We start from the raw sequence: 20,903 nt of genomic DNA on the forward strand, positions 1-20,903 counted from the left end.
GTGAATCACGATAGCAAATATCCTTTAACTTTCCCCCACAGAAAGAAATCCGGGGACGTCAGATTCGGTGAACGTGCGGGCCATGGTATGTTGCTTCGAGGACCAATCCACCCTTCATGAAATATGCTATTCAATACCGCTTCAACCGCACCCGAGCTATGTGCCGGACATCTATCATGTTGGAAGTGCTTCGCCATTCTGTCATGCAGTGAAACATCTTGTGGTAACATTTGTAGAACATTACGTAGGAAATCAGCATACATTGCACCGTTTTGATGGCCATCGATAAAATGGGGACCATTTATCCTTCCTCCCATAATTCGACACCATACATTAACCCGCCAAGGTCGCTAATGTTCTACTTGTCGCAGCCATCGTGGATTTTCCGTTGCCCAGTAGTGCATATTATGCCGGTTTACGTCACCGTTGTTGGTTGATGACGCTTCGTCGCTAAATAAAACGCGTGCAAAAAATCTGTAATCGTGCCGTAATTTCTCTTGACCCCAGTGGCAGAACTGTACACGACGTTCAAAGTCATCACCACGCAATTCCTGGTGCATATAAATATGGTACGGGTGCAATCGATGTTTATGTACCATTCTAAACACCGACGTTTTTGATATTCAGATTCTCGCGCAGTTTGTCTGCTACTGATGTGCGAATTAGCCGCGACAGCAACTAAAACACGTACTTGGGCATCATCATTTGTTGCAGGTCGTGGTTGACGTTTCACATGTGGCTAAACACTTCCTGTTTTCTTAAATAATGTAACTATCCGGCGAACGGTCCGGGCACTTGGTTGATGTCGTCCAGGATACCGAGCAGCATACATATCACACGCCCGTTGGGCATTTTGATCGCAATAGCCATGCATAAACACGATATCGACCTTTCCCGCAATTGGTAAACGGTCGATTTTAACACGGGTAATGTATCACGAAGCAAATACCGTCCGCACTGGCGGAATGTTACGTGATACCACGTACTTATACATTTGAGACTATTACAGCGCCATCTATCACAAAGCGAAAAAAGTGGACCAACCAAAACATTCCTGTTTCCTTACGTACTACATGAATATGTAATAAATATGGGGGTTCCTATTAAAATAAAGCGCAATTGATATCCGTTTGACCTACGGCAGCGTCATCTAGCGGGCGAACCATAGCGCCATCTGGTTTCCCCCTTCAAGCTAGACATGTTTCGTTCTTTGTAGTTTTCTCGTTTGATGGTTATTTCATGAGATATTTGGCCCGGTCACTATCAATGGAGCACCCTGTATAGTTGCACAAATGTATTGTACCAGAAACGTTATTTATATAGTTGGATGTGAAACATGACACACGATTGATATCACAGTTGCTTTGATGTTTGGATCAATTTTTGTCGTTTATAAGTGCAAAACTGAGGCAAAACTGACTCTAAATGGTGATTTGTCAAGGAGTGTCAATATTTTATTCGTTAATGTTCATTTGGGAAGAAAACTGTTCACATTTGTAAGATGACCCAAAGCGGCTAGCGCTCTTTCGCACAATACCTACCAACAACCTGAAAAACTTCCTGTCGACTCAACAAAAATTCAGCACAATTACCTCATCAAATTTAACTCGCAGTGTCTCATTATCTTTTTTTGTCCATTAGGAAAGCTGCACATTTTCTGTTGCGTTTTCCGATATAATGACAAAAGAGTTTGTAAATATATCTAGGAACCTGTGAAACGAAAAGAAAAAAATATACAAGAAAAAAAGTGACGAGCAGGCCCCACCACAAGATCAATTTTTGACCTTAAGCGACCTTCGTGCCGCGGTCTGTCCCTCCCTGATGTAACAATTGCGCACCAGCATCACCTACGGAACATCTCATTGCTCGTTTACGCGCTGCGTCCGTGCAGTTTCACCTGCGACGCCTACATGTTGGAGAGCCCTGGGTGGCTGCCACCACACGCCTCCTCTTCGTCGCTGGCGGAGCGACAAATTCCGGAGGTCGCGGCACCTCATTACTGGACGCGGAGGCAGCTTTATTGGTCACTAAAGCCTGGCCCTCGCCGCGCCTCGCCGCGCCACGCCCCCCTGGCCCTCCAGCTTTATGAGGCGGCCATGGTAATGAGAGCCCCACATCACGGCGCGGCCGAACGGAGACGGCACGCTGCCGCTGCCTCCCACTCACAGCATTTCCTTCCCGCACTGGCGGCACCAGGGAGGAGTGCCGACGCCTTTCTACGTCGTCAGTTTCCGACGACCGGTCCTAAGGGGAAGAGGATGAACGTCACACACCTACGCTTGAAACTATACTACTGCCCATTAAAAGTGCTACACCACGAAGATGACGTGCTACAGCCGCGAAATTTAACCGACAGGAAGAAGATGATGTGATATGCAAATGATTAGCATTTCAGAGCATTCACACAAGGTTGGCGCCGGTGGCGACACCTACAACGTGTAACACAAGGAAAGTTTCCAACCGAGTTCTCATACACAAACAGCAGGTAACCGGCGTTGCCTGGTGAAACTTTGTTGTGATGCCTCGTGTAAGGAGGAGAAATGCGTACCATCACGTTTCCGACTTTGATAAAGATCGGATTTTAGCCTCCGCGATTGCGGTTTATCGTATCGCTACTGCTCGCGTTGGTCGAGATCCAATGACTGTTAGCAGAATATGGAATCGGTGGGTTCAGGAGGGTAATACGGAACGCCGTGCCGGATTCCAACGGCCTCGTATCACTAGCAGTCGAGACGACAGGCATCTTATCCGCATGGCTGTAACGGATCGTGCAGTCACGTCTCGATCCCTGAGTCAACAGATGGGGACGTTTGCAAGACAACAACCATCAGCACGAACAGTTCGACGACGCTTGCAGCAGCATGGACTATCAGCTCTGAGACCATGGCTGCGGTTACCCTTGACGCTCAATCACAGATAGGAGCGCCTGCGATGGTGCACTCAACGACGAACCTGGGTGCACGAAAGGCCAAACGTCATTTTTTCGGATGAATCCAGGTTCTGTTCACAGTATCATGACGGTCACATCTGTGTTTGGCGACATCGCGGTGAATGCACATTGAAAGCGTGTATTCGTCATCGCCACACTGGTGTATCACCCGGCGTAATGGTACGGGGTGCCATTGGTGACACGTCTCGGTCATCTCTTGTTCCCATTGACGTTACATTTCAGATGTATTACGACCCGTGGTTCTACCCTACATTCGATCCCTGCGAAGCCCTTCATTTCAGCAGGATAATGCACGACCGCATGTTGCAGGTCCTGTACGGGCCTTTCTGGATGCAGAAAATGTTCGACTGCTGCCCTGGCCAGCACATTCTCCAGATCTCTCACCAACTGAAATCGTCTGGTCAATGATGGCCGAGCAACTGGCTCGTCGCAATACGACAAATTTTGGAACACGTAGGATGTTCGAGTGTAATGACTTTTCTGGAAACTATAAATCTACTCTGTAGGAATCAGCATGGGCTGCGAAAGAGACGACCGTGTGATACCCAGCTCGCGCTATTCGTCCACGAGACTCAGAGGGCCATAGACACTGGTTTCCAAGTAGATACCGTGTTTCTTGACTTCCACAAGGCGTTCGATACAGTTCGCCAGAGTCGTTTAATTAACAAAGTAAGAGCATATGGACTATCAGACCAATTGTGTGATTGGATTGAAGAGTTCCTCGATAACAGAACGCAGCATGTCATTCTCAATGGAGAGAAGTCTTCCGAAGTAAGAGTGATTTCAGGTTTGCCGCACGGGAGTGTCGTAGGATCGTTGATATTCACAATATATGGATAACATCGGATGTTCACTGAGGCTTTCTGCGGATGCTGCCGTGGTATATCGAGAGGTTGTAAGAATGGAAAATTGTACTGAAATGCAGGAGGATCTGCAGCGAATTGACGCATGGTGCAGGGAATGGCAAATGAATCTCAATGTCGACAAGTGTAATGTGCCTGGAATACATAGGAAGAAAGATCCCATATCATCTAGCTACAATATAGCAGGTCAGCAACTGGAAGCAGTTAATTCCATAAATTGTCTGGGAGTATGCATTAGGAGTGATCTACAATGGAATAATCATATAAAGTTGATCGTCGGTAAAGCAGATGCCAGACTGAGATTCATTGGAAGAATCCTAAGGAAATGCAATCCGAAAACAAAGGAAGTAGGTTACAGTACGCTTGTTCGCCCACTGCGTGAATGCTGCTCACCGGTGTGGGATCCGTACCAGATAGGGTTGATAGAAGAGAGAGAGAGAGAGAGATTGGTTGGGGGATTAAAGGGACCAGACAGAGAGAGAGAGAGAGAGAGAGAGAGAGAGAGAGAGAGAAGATCCAATGGAGAGTAGTGCACATAATTACAGGATCATTTAACAATCGCGAAAGCGTTATGGAGATGCTAGATAATCTCCAGTGGAAGACTGCAAGAGAGATGCTCAGTAGCTCACTACGGACTTTTGTTGAAGTTTCGAGAACATTCCTCCACCGATGAGTCAAGCAGTATATTGATCCCTCCTACGTATATCTCGCGAAGAGACAATGAGGATAAAATCAGAGAGATTAGAGCCCACACAGAGGCATACCGACAATCCTTCTTTCCTCGAACAATAGGAGACTGGTGTAGAAGGGAGAACCGATAGAGGTACTCAAGGTACCCTCCGAAACACACCGTCAGGTGGCTTGCGGAGTATGGATGTAGATGTAGAACTGTGGTATCGTGTTGAGGCTGCATGGGCAGCTGTACCTGTACACGCCATCCAAGCTCTCTTTGACTCAATGCCCAGGCGTATCAATTGCATTATTACGGTCAGAGGTGGTTGTTCCGGGCACTGATTTCTCAGGATCTATGCACCCAAATTGCGTGAAAATGTAATCACATGTTAGTTCTAGTATAATATATTTGTCCAATGAATACCCGTTTATCATCTGAATTTCTTTTTCGTGTAGCAATTTTAATGGCCAGTAGTGTAGCAAGACTTGAATAATTATGATCTTTAATCGCTCGTCTGAGACAAGATTGGATAATGGCTTGAATGAATGTGCACTTCTTCTCATTCCAAACTCCAATGGAAAGCGGTACACGACTAATTACGATCTCGGGCAGACCCAGAGCGGATACTACGAGCCCAGGTCTGGACCGCTGTATGTACTGGACTCTCTCACGGGTCGTGCCTCAGTAGGTCACGCTGCCCCTTCCACACTGGCACTTCCCGACACTGTCCTGTACGGCCTCGAATGTGACCATATACGGTCACTGCCAGGGCACTGCGTGCTAGCGGCTTGGCACGTGAGCTCACGTGATACCTTGTAAGTCTACATAACATTTCCGGCCAACGCCCAGACGAAAGTCCTTCCTGTGGCGTCTTCTTTGTACTCTGAGAACATTCTCGACATCTTATTTGTTCCGGCTGCAGTTCTGTCGCGTTTCAAGAGTTGCATTTTTTAAATATGCGACAAATTGTACCCCAGGAAAATACCTAAGGACACAGCCTTTTTCATGTAGTATCTTAATTACCCCACTCAAACTTTTCGCAGACGGTGCAGCTATGTAAGCGAAGTACGGTGCGTAAAAAGCTACACAAATACCCAAACAAATACCCAATCAGATTTCCTTAAGAATCCGAAGTTGTGCAAAGGTTGGCAACTTGATTTAATTGTGCAGAAATCTAAAATTGTGCAAGAAACGAAGGCATATAGCAGGCTATCACTACAGTAACGACGACTCACAATTGTAAACAGTTAGCTCGTACCTTGGTGTAACAAGTTGTAGGAACATGAAATGGAACGGTCACATAGGTTCAGTAGCAGGTAAAGCGCGTGGCAGACTTTGTTCATTGGAAGAATACTAGGGTTACGCAGCCAGTCTAGAAAGGAGATTACTTTCAAACTTTAGTGTTACTAATCCTAGAATAGACTTTCAAGTGTGTTGGACCCATACCAAATAGTAATAATAATGGTATTAAATATATACAATGAATGGTCACAGTTTTGTTTCTCCCTCGTGAGAGTTACACGGATATACTAAACCGACTCAACTGGTAGACACTTGAAGATAGCTATCAGCACGCTCATCTACGAACATACTCCGCAAGCAGCATGGCGGAGCGTACTTCGTAGCCTACTAGTAATTTCCTTTCCAGTGCCACTCGCAAACAGTGTGAAGGAAAAACGCCTTTCTATAAGCCTCCTTACGACCGTACGAACCCTAGTTTCTTTTGCCTTACCTTTTTGGACCCCATGAGAAATGTACATTGGCTTCATTAGTAGCCACCTGCAGTCGACCACAGATGCGAGTTATCTAAATTTCCTCAAGAGTGGCTGGCGAAAAGAACGTCGTCTTCCCTCTGGGGTTTCACGAAGCGTCTCTGTAATGAAAACCTGGGACTTAGGGAAAGGCAATATTCGGCGTGTACGGGGCCATAATCAGTTGCAGTTGGTTGCCCAGATTTTTTTAAATCACGTACACTTTATTTGGAAACAATTGCAAATAAAGTTGACAACAAGGAACAGTTATTCAATTTGACTGTTAAGACGCAATGTCTAATTTAAAGAAATTTTGAGCAAGTTGCACTCACGGCTGGAGGCCTTATTGACCAGAAATTCAATTTTTTGTAAGCTGAAGGCCCCAATAGTAATAACTCAAAAAAAATTTGACAGCTGAAGACCAGGATAGCAAATTCTTAAGAACCAGGATGACTTTGTAAGAGGTCCGAGCAGATGTAATTTCGATGTATTGCTCATGCACTGCCTGCGATATGCAAGGTCTCCGACCAGAGAGCAGTGTTGACTGCAGTAGGAACTGTGTAGCTGTAGCAGTAAGTTGTTGCTAGACTGGTCTGGAGTCTGCTCTGGTCTGGTCTGGTGTATCGCGTTGGCTGGCCCGGTCGCGGTGCAGCGATGCCGGAGCCTGAGTATTATTGTATAAGGTAAAAAAGCAGCCTCGCGCATATGTAGTAACGTTATCTCAAGTCGCATGTAAATGCTCTATAACTCTCATAATAATAATCTTCCTCATAAAAAGTAACTTTTAACAACCATTCATTTCAATTTAAAGAATTTACTGATTTCTCCAATCCATGATCATCCCGATTATTGCAATAGAAAAATCAGTTGCTCCCTTTCAAAAAATGACATAGGTCGGCCAGCATTGCACAGAGCTGTGCCAGAAAAATTTATTGTAAGAGCAGATATATCCGGCCACTTCATTGAGGTAAGAATTTTTCCTTTTTTTATTCAGAATGATCTTTCAGGGCCATGACGCAGCACTGCTGTCGTCCAAAATTTACCAGGTTAAATTCACAGTGAATTATTGAAAAGTCATAAGTGAGCGACAATTTAATTGAGAGGTTAGTTACATTGTTTTATTACCAGGTTACTGAATTTATTTTTTTTATTGGGGAGGTTACACTGAATGTGAACGACATAATTATAATTTTTACTGTTGAGAGGTTTAGGAATTTTTCTGTCTTGAGGTTACGCTAAATGTGAATGAATTTTGAGCTTAGTTTAAATGAGAAAGAATCTTGTAGGGAGCTTACAAATGAGAAAGAATTTTGTAGGGAGGTTACACTAAATCAGAATCATATTCATATTTATTTGTTTTATTTTGTGGGGAGGTTACAACTTCTCCATCAGATACTCAAGCATTTTAAAAAAGACATTCATCAAAATTTCACTATTAAGAGACAATATCTAATTAAAAATTCTTAAGACCAACTGTGTTCACGGGTGAAGGCCCCAATAACAATAACTTAAAAAACAGTTGAATGGCTGTAGACCTGGATAGGAATTTTTTGAGAAGCAATTAAACTTCTTTAAGAGATATCTAAAGAACAATCATCAACATTTCAGAGTTAAGATATTTTGTCTAATTAAAATTCCTTAAGACAAGTTACACTCACTGCTGAAGGCCTTATTAACAATAAATGCAAACTCTTTGTCAGCCGAAGGCCCAAGCAGTATTGATTCATAGTTAAAATCATCACAATCTGATCAAATCAAGAGAGAAGTGGGTCTCAGACAGTTTTCCAAGGATGGACCTGGGAAAGTCACTAAACCTCGCAAACGATGAGACAGGCAGCCAAGAGTTGTATTCACTTAACCGGATGTCAACTCAAACTAGTGACAGTTTAAACGCAGGCCAACACTCTTGCCAAATCTACCTAATGTCTGGTAACCAATACAGCGATGGAATAACCCAGGCAAGGCGGAATCAGCGGACAGCACTGAGTCTTCAGGATCCGGTGCTTAGAACATCCAGAAGCAGAAGGAACCACTATGACCAAGGTAGCCCAAAAGAAACAAAATATCTGAACCACAATCAAGGAGGCCGTCGAACTACACGCCTTACCAGACAGCAGAGGCAAGGCGAGGAAAGGTACACTGCCGCGAAAATGCGCTAACCTCCAGGGCAGGTAAATGGGACGTTAGCGGGCACTAGGCAGAAAAAAAATAGCGCTGGTTGAACTTCACCAATAATAACACAATGAATTCAATGATTAATAATAAGAAGTGAATGACGGATAATTAAATTCGCCAACTCCAAAGACTCCACTCATTGCTCTTCGTCTCAGCGACCCTGCGAGCAGCACCGCGCGAACAAACGGCGTGATCTCAAAATAGTGGAGGTTTCACTACTGGGTTCATGTTCACTCAATTTAAACGCCCTGGTTCCAGTGGACAGCGAGATTGTGGCCCTCGCAACTACAGCCCCTCGATGCGGCAATGCCTCCGTGCTGCCAGCAGTCCTGGCATGCCCTCACGCTGCGAGACCTCACTGCTGCTCCCTCCCAACCGATCTAAATTGGCGGTGACAGATCTAGCAGAATGCCTCTGAACTTTTTCTATGTCTTCCTTTAATCCGAACTGGCAGTGATGCCATACTCTCGAGCAGTACTCACCAGTTGGTCGTACTAGTGTTCTATATACTGTGTCCTTTATAGATAAGATACACTTTCTCACAACTGCCCCAATAAAACCAGGTCGACCGTTCGCCTTATCTACTGCCACCCTTACATGCTTGTTCCATTTCATATCGCTTTGTCACGTTACGCCTAGATATTTAACCCCCGATGGCCGAGCGGTTCTAGGCGCTAGAGTCTGCACCTGCGCGACCTCTACGATCGCAGGTTCGAATCCTGCCTCGAGCATGGATGTGTGTGATGTCCTTAGGTTAGTTAGGTTTAAGTAGTACTTAGTGGACTGATGACCTCAGAAGTTAAGTCCCAAGGTGCTCAGAGCCATTTGAACCATTTTGAATTTAACCAACGTGATTGTATCAGTCAGCACACAACCTATTCTGCCATGAAACATTAGTGGACTGTCTCCTACTCATGTGAGTTTACTTACATTTCTCTACATTTACAGAAACCAGCCGTTCGTCACACTATAAATTTTGTCTAAGTCATCTCGAATGCTCTTACAATCCTATAGTCACTCCACAACAACTGTGCACCAAGGAAGTGCTGGGGGACTTCTAATATTCTCAGTAAATATAAACAAACACTTTACCAGTGACCGTCAGTATCACTATAAAATTGCACGCAAACGATTGCTGAAAACTCTGTCAAAATTTTCATATGGTTACTGAATGGTAGCTCATCTCTTTGTAAACATGAGTAAATGCAAGATAATTTCCGTAAGGAAGAGAATGAAACCGATAGTATCGCATATCTGATAACTACGTAAATGATGAACATTCAGTTTACCTTACATGGAATATAAATTTTTAGGAATAATACTAAGAAGTGGTATTAAATGGAAAAACGCAATATCAGTAGCAAGGTAGAATGAAGTATTCCACAATGTGAATTGCTCATTGAACATGGTGGCAGAAGTCGAACGATTCTGATACCACGATACTAGGATCGTATCAGCTCGGCTCACCTCATACAACTGTAAGTCAGAGATGCTCATTTAACTTAAATCTAAACACTTCCAAATGTTCTGCACAATCACTTTTATTTTGTTACCAATCGGCTTACAGCTTCTCAGGCCATCGTCAGATGACAAGTGACTCTCTCTCTCTCACACACACAAACACATACAGATATTTACACCACTGGCCATTAAAATTTCAACACCAAGAAAAATGCAGATGATAAACGGGTATTCATTGGAAAAATATATTGTACTAGAACTGACATGTGATTACATTTTCACGCAATTTGGCTGCATAGATCCTGAGAAATCAGTACCCAGAACAATCACCTTTAGCCGTAATAACGGCCTTGTTACGCCTGGGCATTGAGTGAAACACAGCTTGGATGGCATGTACAGGTACAGCTGCCCATGCAGCTTCAACGCGATACCTCACTTCTTCAAGAGTAGTGACTGGCGGTCGTGCATTACTCTGCTGAAATGTAGGGATCGCAGGGATCGAATGAAGGGGAGAACCACGGGTCGTAACACATCTGAAATGTAACGTCCACTGTTCAAGATGTGATCGAGACGTGTAACCAATGGCACTCCATACCATCACTCCGGGTGAGAAACCAGTATGACGATGACGAATTCACGCTTCCAATGTGCGTTCACCGCGATGTCGCCAAACACGATGCGACCATCATCAACAGAACCTGGATTCATCCGAAAAAATGACGTTTTGCCATTCGTGCACCCAGGTTCGTCGTTGAGTACACCATCGCAGGCGATCCTGTCTGTGATGTAGCGTCAAGTGTAACCGCGGCCATGGTCTCCGAGCTGATAGTCATTGCTGCTGCAAGCGTCGTCGAACTGTTCGTGCAGATGGTTGTCTTGCAAACGTCCCCATCTCTAGACTCGGGGATCGAGACGTGGCTGCACGATCCGTTACAGCCATGTGGATAAGATGCCTGTCATCTCGACTACTAGTGATACGAGAGCGTTGGCATCCAGCACGGCGTTCCGTATTACCCTACTGAACCCACCGATTCCATATTCTGCTAACAGTCACTGGATCTCGACCAACGCGAGCAGCAGTGTCGCGATACGATAAACCGTAATCGCGACAGGCTGCAATCCGACCTTTATCAAAGTCGGAAACGTGATGGTACGCATTTCTTCTCCTTTTGCGAGGCATCACAACAACGTTTCACCAGGCAACGCCGGTCAACTGCTGTTTGTGTATTAGAACTCGGTTGGGAACTTTCGTCATGTCAGCACGTTGTAGGTGTCTCCACCGGCGCCAACCTTGTGTGAATGCTCTGAAAAGCTAATCATTTGCGTATCACAGCATCTTCTTCCTGTCGGTTAAATTTCGCGTCTCTAGCACGTCATCTTCGTGGTGTAGCAATTTTAATGGCCAGTAGTGTATATACCAAGTGACGTGCGATTTACACAGATATCATTTATACACACAAAATGATGGCATGTAGAGTCTCTACGTAGCTAATTATCACCATTTTTTATGTCATGGACGAACATCCACAGTAACGAAAAAAGAAATAAAATTTTTAGTGTGGAATTACATTTAACAAGTGATGAAAAATATAGATGAAATTACAATTATAATTCTAAATATGATTACTGAAGATTTCGGAGAGGATATAAAGAACACTGAGTTGGATCATTTAATGGTAAGCTGGGATCCCCTTGTCATATGTTTGTTGATACCCAGTATTTCCAGTAGTTTTCTTAACACAGAGTGAATCTTCAGATTTTACGTCATATGAGTGGTTTTCTCTTTAAAGTAATGCCAAAATTTGAGGTAACCTTACAAGAAAGTTCAAGTCTCGCTTCTACAGATCTGCATGTCGTAATACCAACAGTGTATAAAATGTTAATTCAGTAGGAAAGGCAAACTGTAATCTTTGGATGAGAGTGGTGTGCCCTATGAAATTACATACAAGCACTGAGGAAAACTGTATACTTGTAAGTCAGACAGAGGTGTGGCATTTAGGTTATCTGAACATGAAGGGGCTGGTGATAAAGAACGTACTTTAACAGAAAACTACTCACACCACATGGAAACGGCGTTCAAGGAAGACTGTGCGACATTTCTGTTGCCATCTTCGTGTATTTCGCACAGGAATGTCAGCAGTACATGGATATGACTGAGAATGACATTAAAGGGATAACACTCTGTGGTGGGATGTAAAGTCATTATTTTTCCTTCAGTACGAGAATGGAACATGACAGTAACTCAGTAATATTGTTTTACATTGAGCCTAGCTTGCCCAGTATACACATGGGTGATTAAACTGCGTTTGTCAGTGAGAGTGCAGGCGGTATCTCACTGTTCTGTCACTGGATTAGTGCTACAAGCAATTGGAGACAGGCTGATCGCCTTATAATTACGTATTATCATGGAGTGTCACTGAAAGCTGTTGAGAATTAGCGATCTATTATTGTGGAACGTCATGTTCGAATGCTATTCTGACATTCTGAAGGTCGTCCAGAGACCGACGGGAAGGTATTTACCGATACGTCCGTGCTTCCTAATGTTACAGAGTAATGTAGAGAGATCGTAAATACGCCAATTGTTGTTCATTGTGGACGTTGATGGTTTTGCTTCAATCGACCAGTTGTAAGGATGGTACCTATCAATAGTAGTAAACTGTCTTATTCGTGTGATAGTGGGCAACAAATCTTCTACAATAAGAATTAATTATTTTATTCCTATTCGGCAAGGGCACATTAATAAAATTACCTTTCGATTCGGTGGCTTTTTGGTAAATGGTCTCTCTTATCGGTGATAATAGCATGAGTGATCGACGATTACACTCACTGATGAAAGAAAACTCTCCCTGCGTAACCGTTGCCACGGGGAAGATTGTCCGTGAGCAGACATCAATCAAACTGTGCCAATATGCGAGGATCGACCGGCGAGCGTCCCTGTAACAAGTCCTCCACGTGGCCATGATTGATCTCTGATATAATATATGGCCACGAACGCTCGGCGGAGGGAGAAATAGGTGGGAGACTGGAGGGTGGGATCGGTCAAGGAACCGGGCACGTTATCGGAAGAGACCGCAAAAGGGAGGTCGCAGAGAGGACCTGGCAGTGAACGACGGAGGCAGGGAAGCGGGGACTGCGACGGCGAGGGAAGAATACAGCAATTAGGCTCAGCACGGACGCGAACCCCTATATCGATTCTGGACTGCGGCTCAATTACGTGTGGTACAGAGCAATGGAGCAGGGCGCTGAAGCAGTGGGTTTCGGGCGAGCTCGTACATCACTGACTAATTTGCCATCGAAAAATTAACAAATACTTTCACTGTAAAAATTCTCGTTTGCTTGTGCTCTATTTCGCATAGCGGTTTGTTAAAAAGTGTTCATATACAACAGCGAATGGAAATTTTACCAATTTAGGCGTAACTAAATCAACTTCTTGGACGGTTTTCAACACACACCGTGTTTCATATTTACTCTAGTCTTTCTTCATATTCACGTGATCGTGTAAACAACTATCCTAAGGCAAGTGGAGTAGAGGTAAGTAAAACGTGGGTACTCACTGGAATTAAGTAAAACGTGGAACGGAGGATCCACCAAGAAAATGGCTCAGAGCACTATGGGACTTAACAGCTGAGGTCATCAGTTCACTAGAACTTAGAAGTACTTAAACCTAACTAACCTAAGAACATCACACACATCCATGCCCGAGCCAGGATTCGAACCTGCGACCGTAGCAGTCACGCGGTTCCGTACTGAGGCGCCTAGAACCGCTCGGCCACCTCGGCCGGCGCTTGAACGTTAAACATGTTAGGAAACAATATGAGAATGATAAGGCTTCCTTCAAAGCAACCATCCTCTTAATTTCAATCGGCAGCCAAGTTGCGACTGGATCACAACCCGTACCTTTTGACAATCTTATTTTGACTAAAGCCCTAATGACAGTTAGCTGTTAATGTTTTCAAAGTTAAACTGATTGTCAGTTATTAAGACCGCTCTGAAGGAATGTCTTAAAACATTACTTGTGAACCCTTATTACAAGAGAACTCACTCTGCCGAAAGACAAGTTCCAGCAAAAATACACCAATAAGACTCGGTCTTTCAAACACAGCAACGCACAGGTTAGTACAACAGGTTATTCAGGATATAACTAATGACTCAGAAATGCAATTACAATCAAAGAACTGAACTGGTTAACATCCAAATCCCACCACAAGGCCCCTGTTTTATTTCAAGGCAACCTGCTCCTTAGTACAATTGTTCCGGCTGTATTTACGACCAGGAGCTGATTCATTAGAACATATATGATCGGATATAAGCCAGAGAGGAAAGGCAATAGCGGGACACATTTTCAAACGGTACCTATTGTTTCAGTACAATACTGCGGCCTATATTTACAACGAAAGAGCCGTCCGGGTGAAACTCTGAGGGTCCGGTGCAAACCAGAAAATAATAAGAAAGGCAGGTAGGCAATGACACATATCGCCACGAGGATTACAGAATGTTACTTCATCAATAAGCAGTTCCATGGATCCACGGTCCGTAGCATCGGTTACTGAGTGGTGCCTATGAAAGCCAGGTAGAGAAAGGCAGCCAAGTCACGTGCGGTCGTCCGACACGAATGCTGCCGATCAAGCGACGGGATGTCGACCTGCTGCTTGTAGTCGACGCTGACCCCGGTGAAGTACTCCCGTATCTTGGCTCTGCGCAGGCCTTCCTTGCGCAGCTCATGACTTGGGCCGCTCGGGCCTCGTGACCACCTTTTATTGCGACGCTACCACCAATCCCCAAACTTCGCGCCTCTGCCTCTCGGGCCAGCGAAACACGTATATACACTACTGACCATTAAAATTGCTGCACCAAGAAGAAATGCAGATGATAAACGGGTATTCATTGGACAATTATATTATACTAGAACTGACATGTGATTACATTTTCACGCAATTTTGGTGCATAGATCCTGAGAAACCAGTACCCAGAACAACCACCTCTGGCCGTAGTAACGGCCTTGCTACGCCTGGGCATTGAGTCAAACAGAGCTTGGATGGAGTGTACAGGTACAGCTGCCCATGCAGCTTCAACACGATACCGCAGTTCATCAAGAGTAGCGACTGGCGTACTGTGACGAGCCAGTTGCTCGGCCACCATTGACCATACGTTTACAGTTGTTAAGAGACGCGAATAATGTGCTGTCCAGGGCAGCAGTCGAATATTTTCTGTATCCAGAAAGGCCCGTACAGGACCTGCAACATGCGGTAGAGCATTATCCTGCTGAAATGTAGTGTTTCGCAGCGATCGAATGAAGGTTAGAGCCACAGGTCGTACCACATCTGAAATGTAACGTGCACTGTACAAAGTGCCGTCAATGAGAACAAGAGGTGACCGAGACGTTTACCGCGAAGTCGCCAAGCACGGATGTGACCATCATGATGCTGTAAACAAAACCTGGGTTCATCGAAAAAAATGACGTTTTACCATTCCTGCACCCAGGTTCGTCATTGAGTACACCATCGCAGGCGCTCCTGTCTGTGATGCAGTACCAAGGGTAACCGCGGCCATGGTCGCCGAGCTGATAGTCCTTGCTGCTGCAAACGTCGTCGAACTGTTCGTGCAGATGGTTGTTGTCTTGCAAACGTCCCCATCTGTAGACTCAGGGATCGAGACGTGGCTGAACGATCCGTTACAGCCATGCGGACAAGATGCCTGTCATCTCGCTGCTAGTGATACGAGGCCGTTGGGATCCGGCACGGCGTTCCGTATTACCCTCCTGAACCCACCGATTCCATACTCTGCTAAGAGTCATTGGATCTCTACCAACGCGAGCAGCAATGTCGCAATACGAAAAACCGCAATCGCGATAGGCTACAATCCGACCTTTATCGAAGTCGGAAACGTGATGGTACGCATTTCTCCTCCTTGCACGAGGCATCACAACAACGTTTCACCAGGCAACACCGGTCAACTGCTGTTTGTGTGCACGTTGTAGGTGTCGCCACCGGCAACAACCTTGTGTGAATGGTCTGAAAAGCTAATCATTCGCATATCACAGCATCTTCTTACTGTCGGTTAAATTTCGCATCTCTAGCACGTCATCTTCGTGGTGTAGCAATTTTAATGGCGAGTAGTGTATATCGGTTAGGAAAGACCTTCTAAGGACGTAACCCACAGGTACCGACTCTTCCTCATTGACATTGGCAAGGAGCCGCAAGAGGGATAGTCGATACTGCCCTTGAGCCAGTGGAGCCAGACGCAGCAGTCTAGTAACTCAATGACGTCACGGCTAACTAAGACACTCCCACCATCTCCAGTGACGTTCCACGGAGCCCCCTATTCGTAGTCGCTTCCAGAATCCACTCTTACGCTGCCGTCACACGGGACGTCCCAGCTAAAGCTGACGTGGCGCGCTACTAGTTTTGTGTCTACTTTCTGCTGTTTCGTGTTGAGGAGCCCACAGCGTATAAATATTTATAAAGTGAGCACTCGGATGCGCAGAACGAGAATCGGTTTTGCAACGCTTCCTACAGCTCAAGTGACGTGGCTTTGTTACGGCGCATTTTAGGTCGAATAGCGCTTGTGTTTTGAAGGTTATTATAATACTTCGCTGCTACAGGAAAATTACCTTGACAAGTACCGTGAAACTGTTATGCATAAATTTTATCTCCACATGAACATGGCACCAATATATATAAACTTACTGGCAATTTCTTCAAACACACTTGCAAAATTTGTTTATCACTTGTCTCGTAAACACACGGCCATAAAATCGCAGAAATTATTTTTACAATACAAGACTTTGTAGCACAGTATGACGATATTTTCGAACACACAAAATGACTCACATCACAATGACATTTACAATTATATATATATATATATATATATATTTGTGCATATATGTGAAATCAGACTTGTACTCCTTTCACATACTTCCATTTACATCCCTAGCAATGACAATGCTGGACATTAGCTGTTGATTAAACTCAAACGAGCCGAAACGTATATAAAAGCACGACGAATTAGTATAACATTCATGTTTCGTTATTGTTACATATTGTAGGCATGCAGCGTCGTCCCAAAATCAAGTGAGTAGTCCAGTTTGATGTTGAGAACATGAGCAGTAGGCTATGCTCACTCTGAGCATTATTGCATGAGCAATAATTTCGCAGCAAACCACGCATAATGGATTACCTTTCCGAAAACTAGTTCATGCAATAGATTATGATCAAGATATATTACATGAATTTCACCTAAAATAATTTCACATAATCTTTCCATTCTTTGTTCTTATTCTTATTTTTAATTCATTCACCAGTCATGTAATTAGTAGAAGATTAACGACAACATTATTTCAGTATACCTTGGAAGACATTCGTATAGTAATCTTCTGCGGACCTGGGTAGGTGAATGAAAAACAAAACTAACAGTGGGTTTCGAACACGGGATGTGAAAGTGTGAAGCCGCAACCGTAGCCACTATCCCATCCACCGCATTTATTGGAATTCTTTCTCGCTAAAGGGCGCATAAAGTACATCGAAAACTTTAACCGTCGTTTTCTCAGAGACGGTCGAATATCTGTGAATAAGCCGAGATACCTAATCACATATTTTGGCTGCTCTTCCACTGAGCGGAGTTTCTGGGAAATCGGTTTGTGAAGCTTGCCGTGTTCTCCTCTTTCAGTCAGAAGCCACTAAAGCGTCGAGCTCCTACATGGGTAAACGTCATGTAGGTGAAGCGGAGAACTGTCTATCAGTGTTTAACTGACCTGCGGTTCCGTAAGATGTTCTAGACGTATAGTGTTGTAGTAAACACTAAAATAACTTGTTGCGTATGGTCCCTACGGTCTTTCTCGACTATTTTGTCGATAATGACATGACATCTGGCCCTATGTGACAGCTGAACTGTGTCGTCTTGTGGATCACAAAGTACTTTTTTTCATAATACTTAATGGAGCTCCAACGTTAGGCGGGTGATGGGGCCCCTTAGGGAAATAGCGGAAAAGTAGGGGAAGAACGCAGTGTTCCCTCTGTCTACTTACCGGTGGTTCTCATCCGAGATGTGGAGGAGGCCCTGCCGTTGGCGATAGAGAGCACTGGGTGCACCCGACTGCAAATTGTTGCTCATGTTGGCACAAATGACTCCTGCCGTCTGGGTTCAGTTCATACAGGCGGTTGGCGGAGTTCATGAAGGCAGAAGGCCTCGCTCGTGGGGTGGAATCTGAGCTAACTATTTGTAGTGTCGTTACCAAAACCGATCGCGGTTCTCTGGTTTGGAGCCGAGTGGAAGGCTTAAACCAGAGACGCAGACGATTCTGCGGAGATCTGGGATGCAAATTTCTCGACCTCCGCTATCGGGTGGAGAAATGTATGGTCCCCCTGAACAGATCAGGCGTGCACTACACGCAGGAAGCGGCTACAAGGGTAGCGGAGTACGTGTGGAGTGCAAATGTTGGTTTTTAGGTTAGAGAATTCTCTCCCTCGGCTCGACAAGACACCTCCCGGGATGCGACAAGGTAGGAGTAGGCAAAACGCAACAGGAAATAACAATATTAATCTTCTAATAGTAAACTGCAGGAGCGTCTATAGAAAGGTCTCAGAACTGCTCTCGCTAATAAACGGTCACAATGCCCACATAGTACCACGGACGGAAAGTTGGCTGAAACCAGATGTAAACAGTAATGAAATTCCAAACTCAGATTGGAATGTATACCGCAGAGAAGGCTGGACAGTGAAGGGGGAGGCGTATTTATAGCGATAAAAAGTGCAATAGTATCGAAGGAAATTGACGGAGATCCGAAATGTTAAACCAGGTTCAAACAAGGTAATTAGATATCTGTATAGGCCGCCTGACTCAGCAGCTGTTGTGGCAGAACACCTGAAGGAAAATTTGGAAAATATTTCCAGTAGTTCTGGGTGGATATTTTAATGTACCAGATATTAACTGGGAGACTCAAACGTTTATAATGGGTGTCAAGGACAAAGAATCCAGTGAAATTTTTTTAAGTGCATTATCTGAAAACTTCCTTGAGCAGTTAAACAGAGAACCGACTCGTGGCGATAACATATTAGACCTTCTGGTGACAAAAAGACCCGAACTATTTGAAACAGCTAACACAGAACAGGGAATCAGCGATTATAAAGCGGTTACTGCATCGATGATTTCAGCCGTAAATAGAAATATTTAAAAAGGTAGGAAGATTTTTCTGTTTGGCAAAAGTGACAAAAAATAGATTTCATGGTACTTGACGGCTCAACACAAAAGTTTTATCTCAAGTACAGATAGTGTTGAGGATCAATGGACAAAGTTCAGAACCATCGTCCAATATGCATTAGATGAGTATGTGCCAAGTAAGATCGTAAGAGATGGAAAAGAGCCACCGTGGTACAACAACCGAGTTAGAAAACTGCTACAGAAGCAAAGGGAACTTCACAGGGAACATAAACATAGCCATGTCTTGCAGATAAACAAAAATTATATGAAGCGAAACTTAGTGTGAGGAGGGCTATGCGGGAGGCGTTCTATGAATTCGAAAGTAAAGTTCATGTACTGACTTGGCAGAAAAACCTAAGACATTTTGGTCTAATGTCAAAGCGTTAGGTGGATCAAAACAAAATGTCCAGACTCACTGTGACCAAAATAATACTGAAACAGAGGATGACAGACTAAAGGCTGAAATACTAAATGTGTTTTTCCAAAGCTGTTTGACAGAGGTACACTGCACTGTAGTTCCCACTCTAGATTGTCTCACAGATGATAGAATGGTAGATATCGAAATAGACGGCAGAGGGATAGAGAAACAATTAAAATCGCTCAAAAGAGGCAAGGCCGCTGGACCTGATGGGATACCAGTTCGATTTTTCACAAAGTACGTGGAGGGACTTGCCCCCCTTCTTGCAGCGGTGTACCATAGGTCTCTAGAAGAGCGTAGCGTTCCAAAAGATTGGAAAAGGGCACAGCTCAACCCCGATTTCAGGAAGTATAGAGCTATATCTCTAACGCCGATCGTTTTAGAACTTTAGTACACGTATTATGTTCGAGTATAACGACTTTTCTGGAGACTAGAAATCTACTCTGTACGAATCAGAATGAGTTTCGAAAAAGACGATCGTGTGAAACCCAGCACGCGCTATTCGTCCACGAGACTCAGAGGGTCATAGACACGGGTTCCCAGGTAGATGCCGTGTTTCTTGACTTCCGCGAGGCGTTTGATCAGTTACCCACAGTCGTTTAATGAACAAAGTAAGAGCATATGGACTATCAGATCAATTGTGTGATTGGATTGAAGAGTTCCTAGATAACAGAACGCCTCATGTCAGTCTTCCGAAGTAATAGTGATTTCAGGTGTGCCGCAGGGGAGTGTCCTAGGACCGTTGCTACTCACCATATATACCGGGTGGTCCATTGATCGTGACCGTGCCAAATATCTCACTAAATAAGAGTCAAACGAAAAACCTACAAAGAACGAAACTTGTCTAGCCTGAAGGGGGAAATCAGATGGCGCTAGGGTTGGCCCGCTAGATGACGCTGCCATTGGTCAAACGGATATCAACTGGGTTTTTTAAAATAGGAATCCTAATTTTTATTACATATTCGCATATTACGTAAAGAAACATGAATGTTTTAGTTGGACCACTTTTTTCGCTTTGTGATAGATGGCGCCGCAATAGTCACAAACATATGGCTCACAATTTTAGACGAACATTTGGTAACAGGTGGGTTTTTAAATTAAAATACAGAACGTAGGTACGTTTGAACATTTTATTAGGGTTGTTCCAATGTGATACATGTACTTTTGTGAAATTATCATTTCTGAGAACGCATGCTGTTACAGCTTGATTACCAGTAAATACCACATCAATGCAATAAATGCTGAAAATGATGTCCGTCAACCTCAATGCATTTGGTAATACGTGTAACGACATTCCTCTCAACAGCGAGTAGTTCGCCTTCCGTAACGTTCGCACATACATTCATAATGCGCTGACCCATGTTGTCAGGCGTTGTCGGTGGATCACGATAGCAAATATCCTTCAACTTTCCCC

The sequence above is a fragment of the Schistocerca americana genome, chromosome 8 (assembly GCF_021461395.2).
Source record: "Schistocerca americana isolate TAMUIC-IGC-003095 chromosome 8, iqSchAmer2.1, whole genome shotgun sequence".
In the NCBI taxonomy this organism is placed as follows: Eukaryota; Metazoa; Arthropoda; class Insecta; order Orthoptera; family Acrididae; genus Schistocerca; species Schistocerca americana.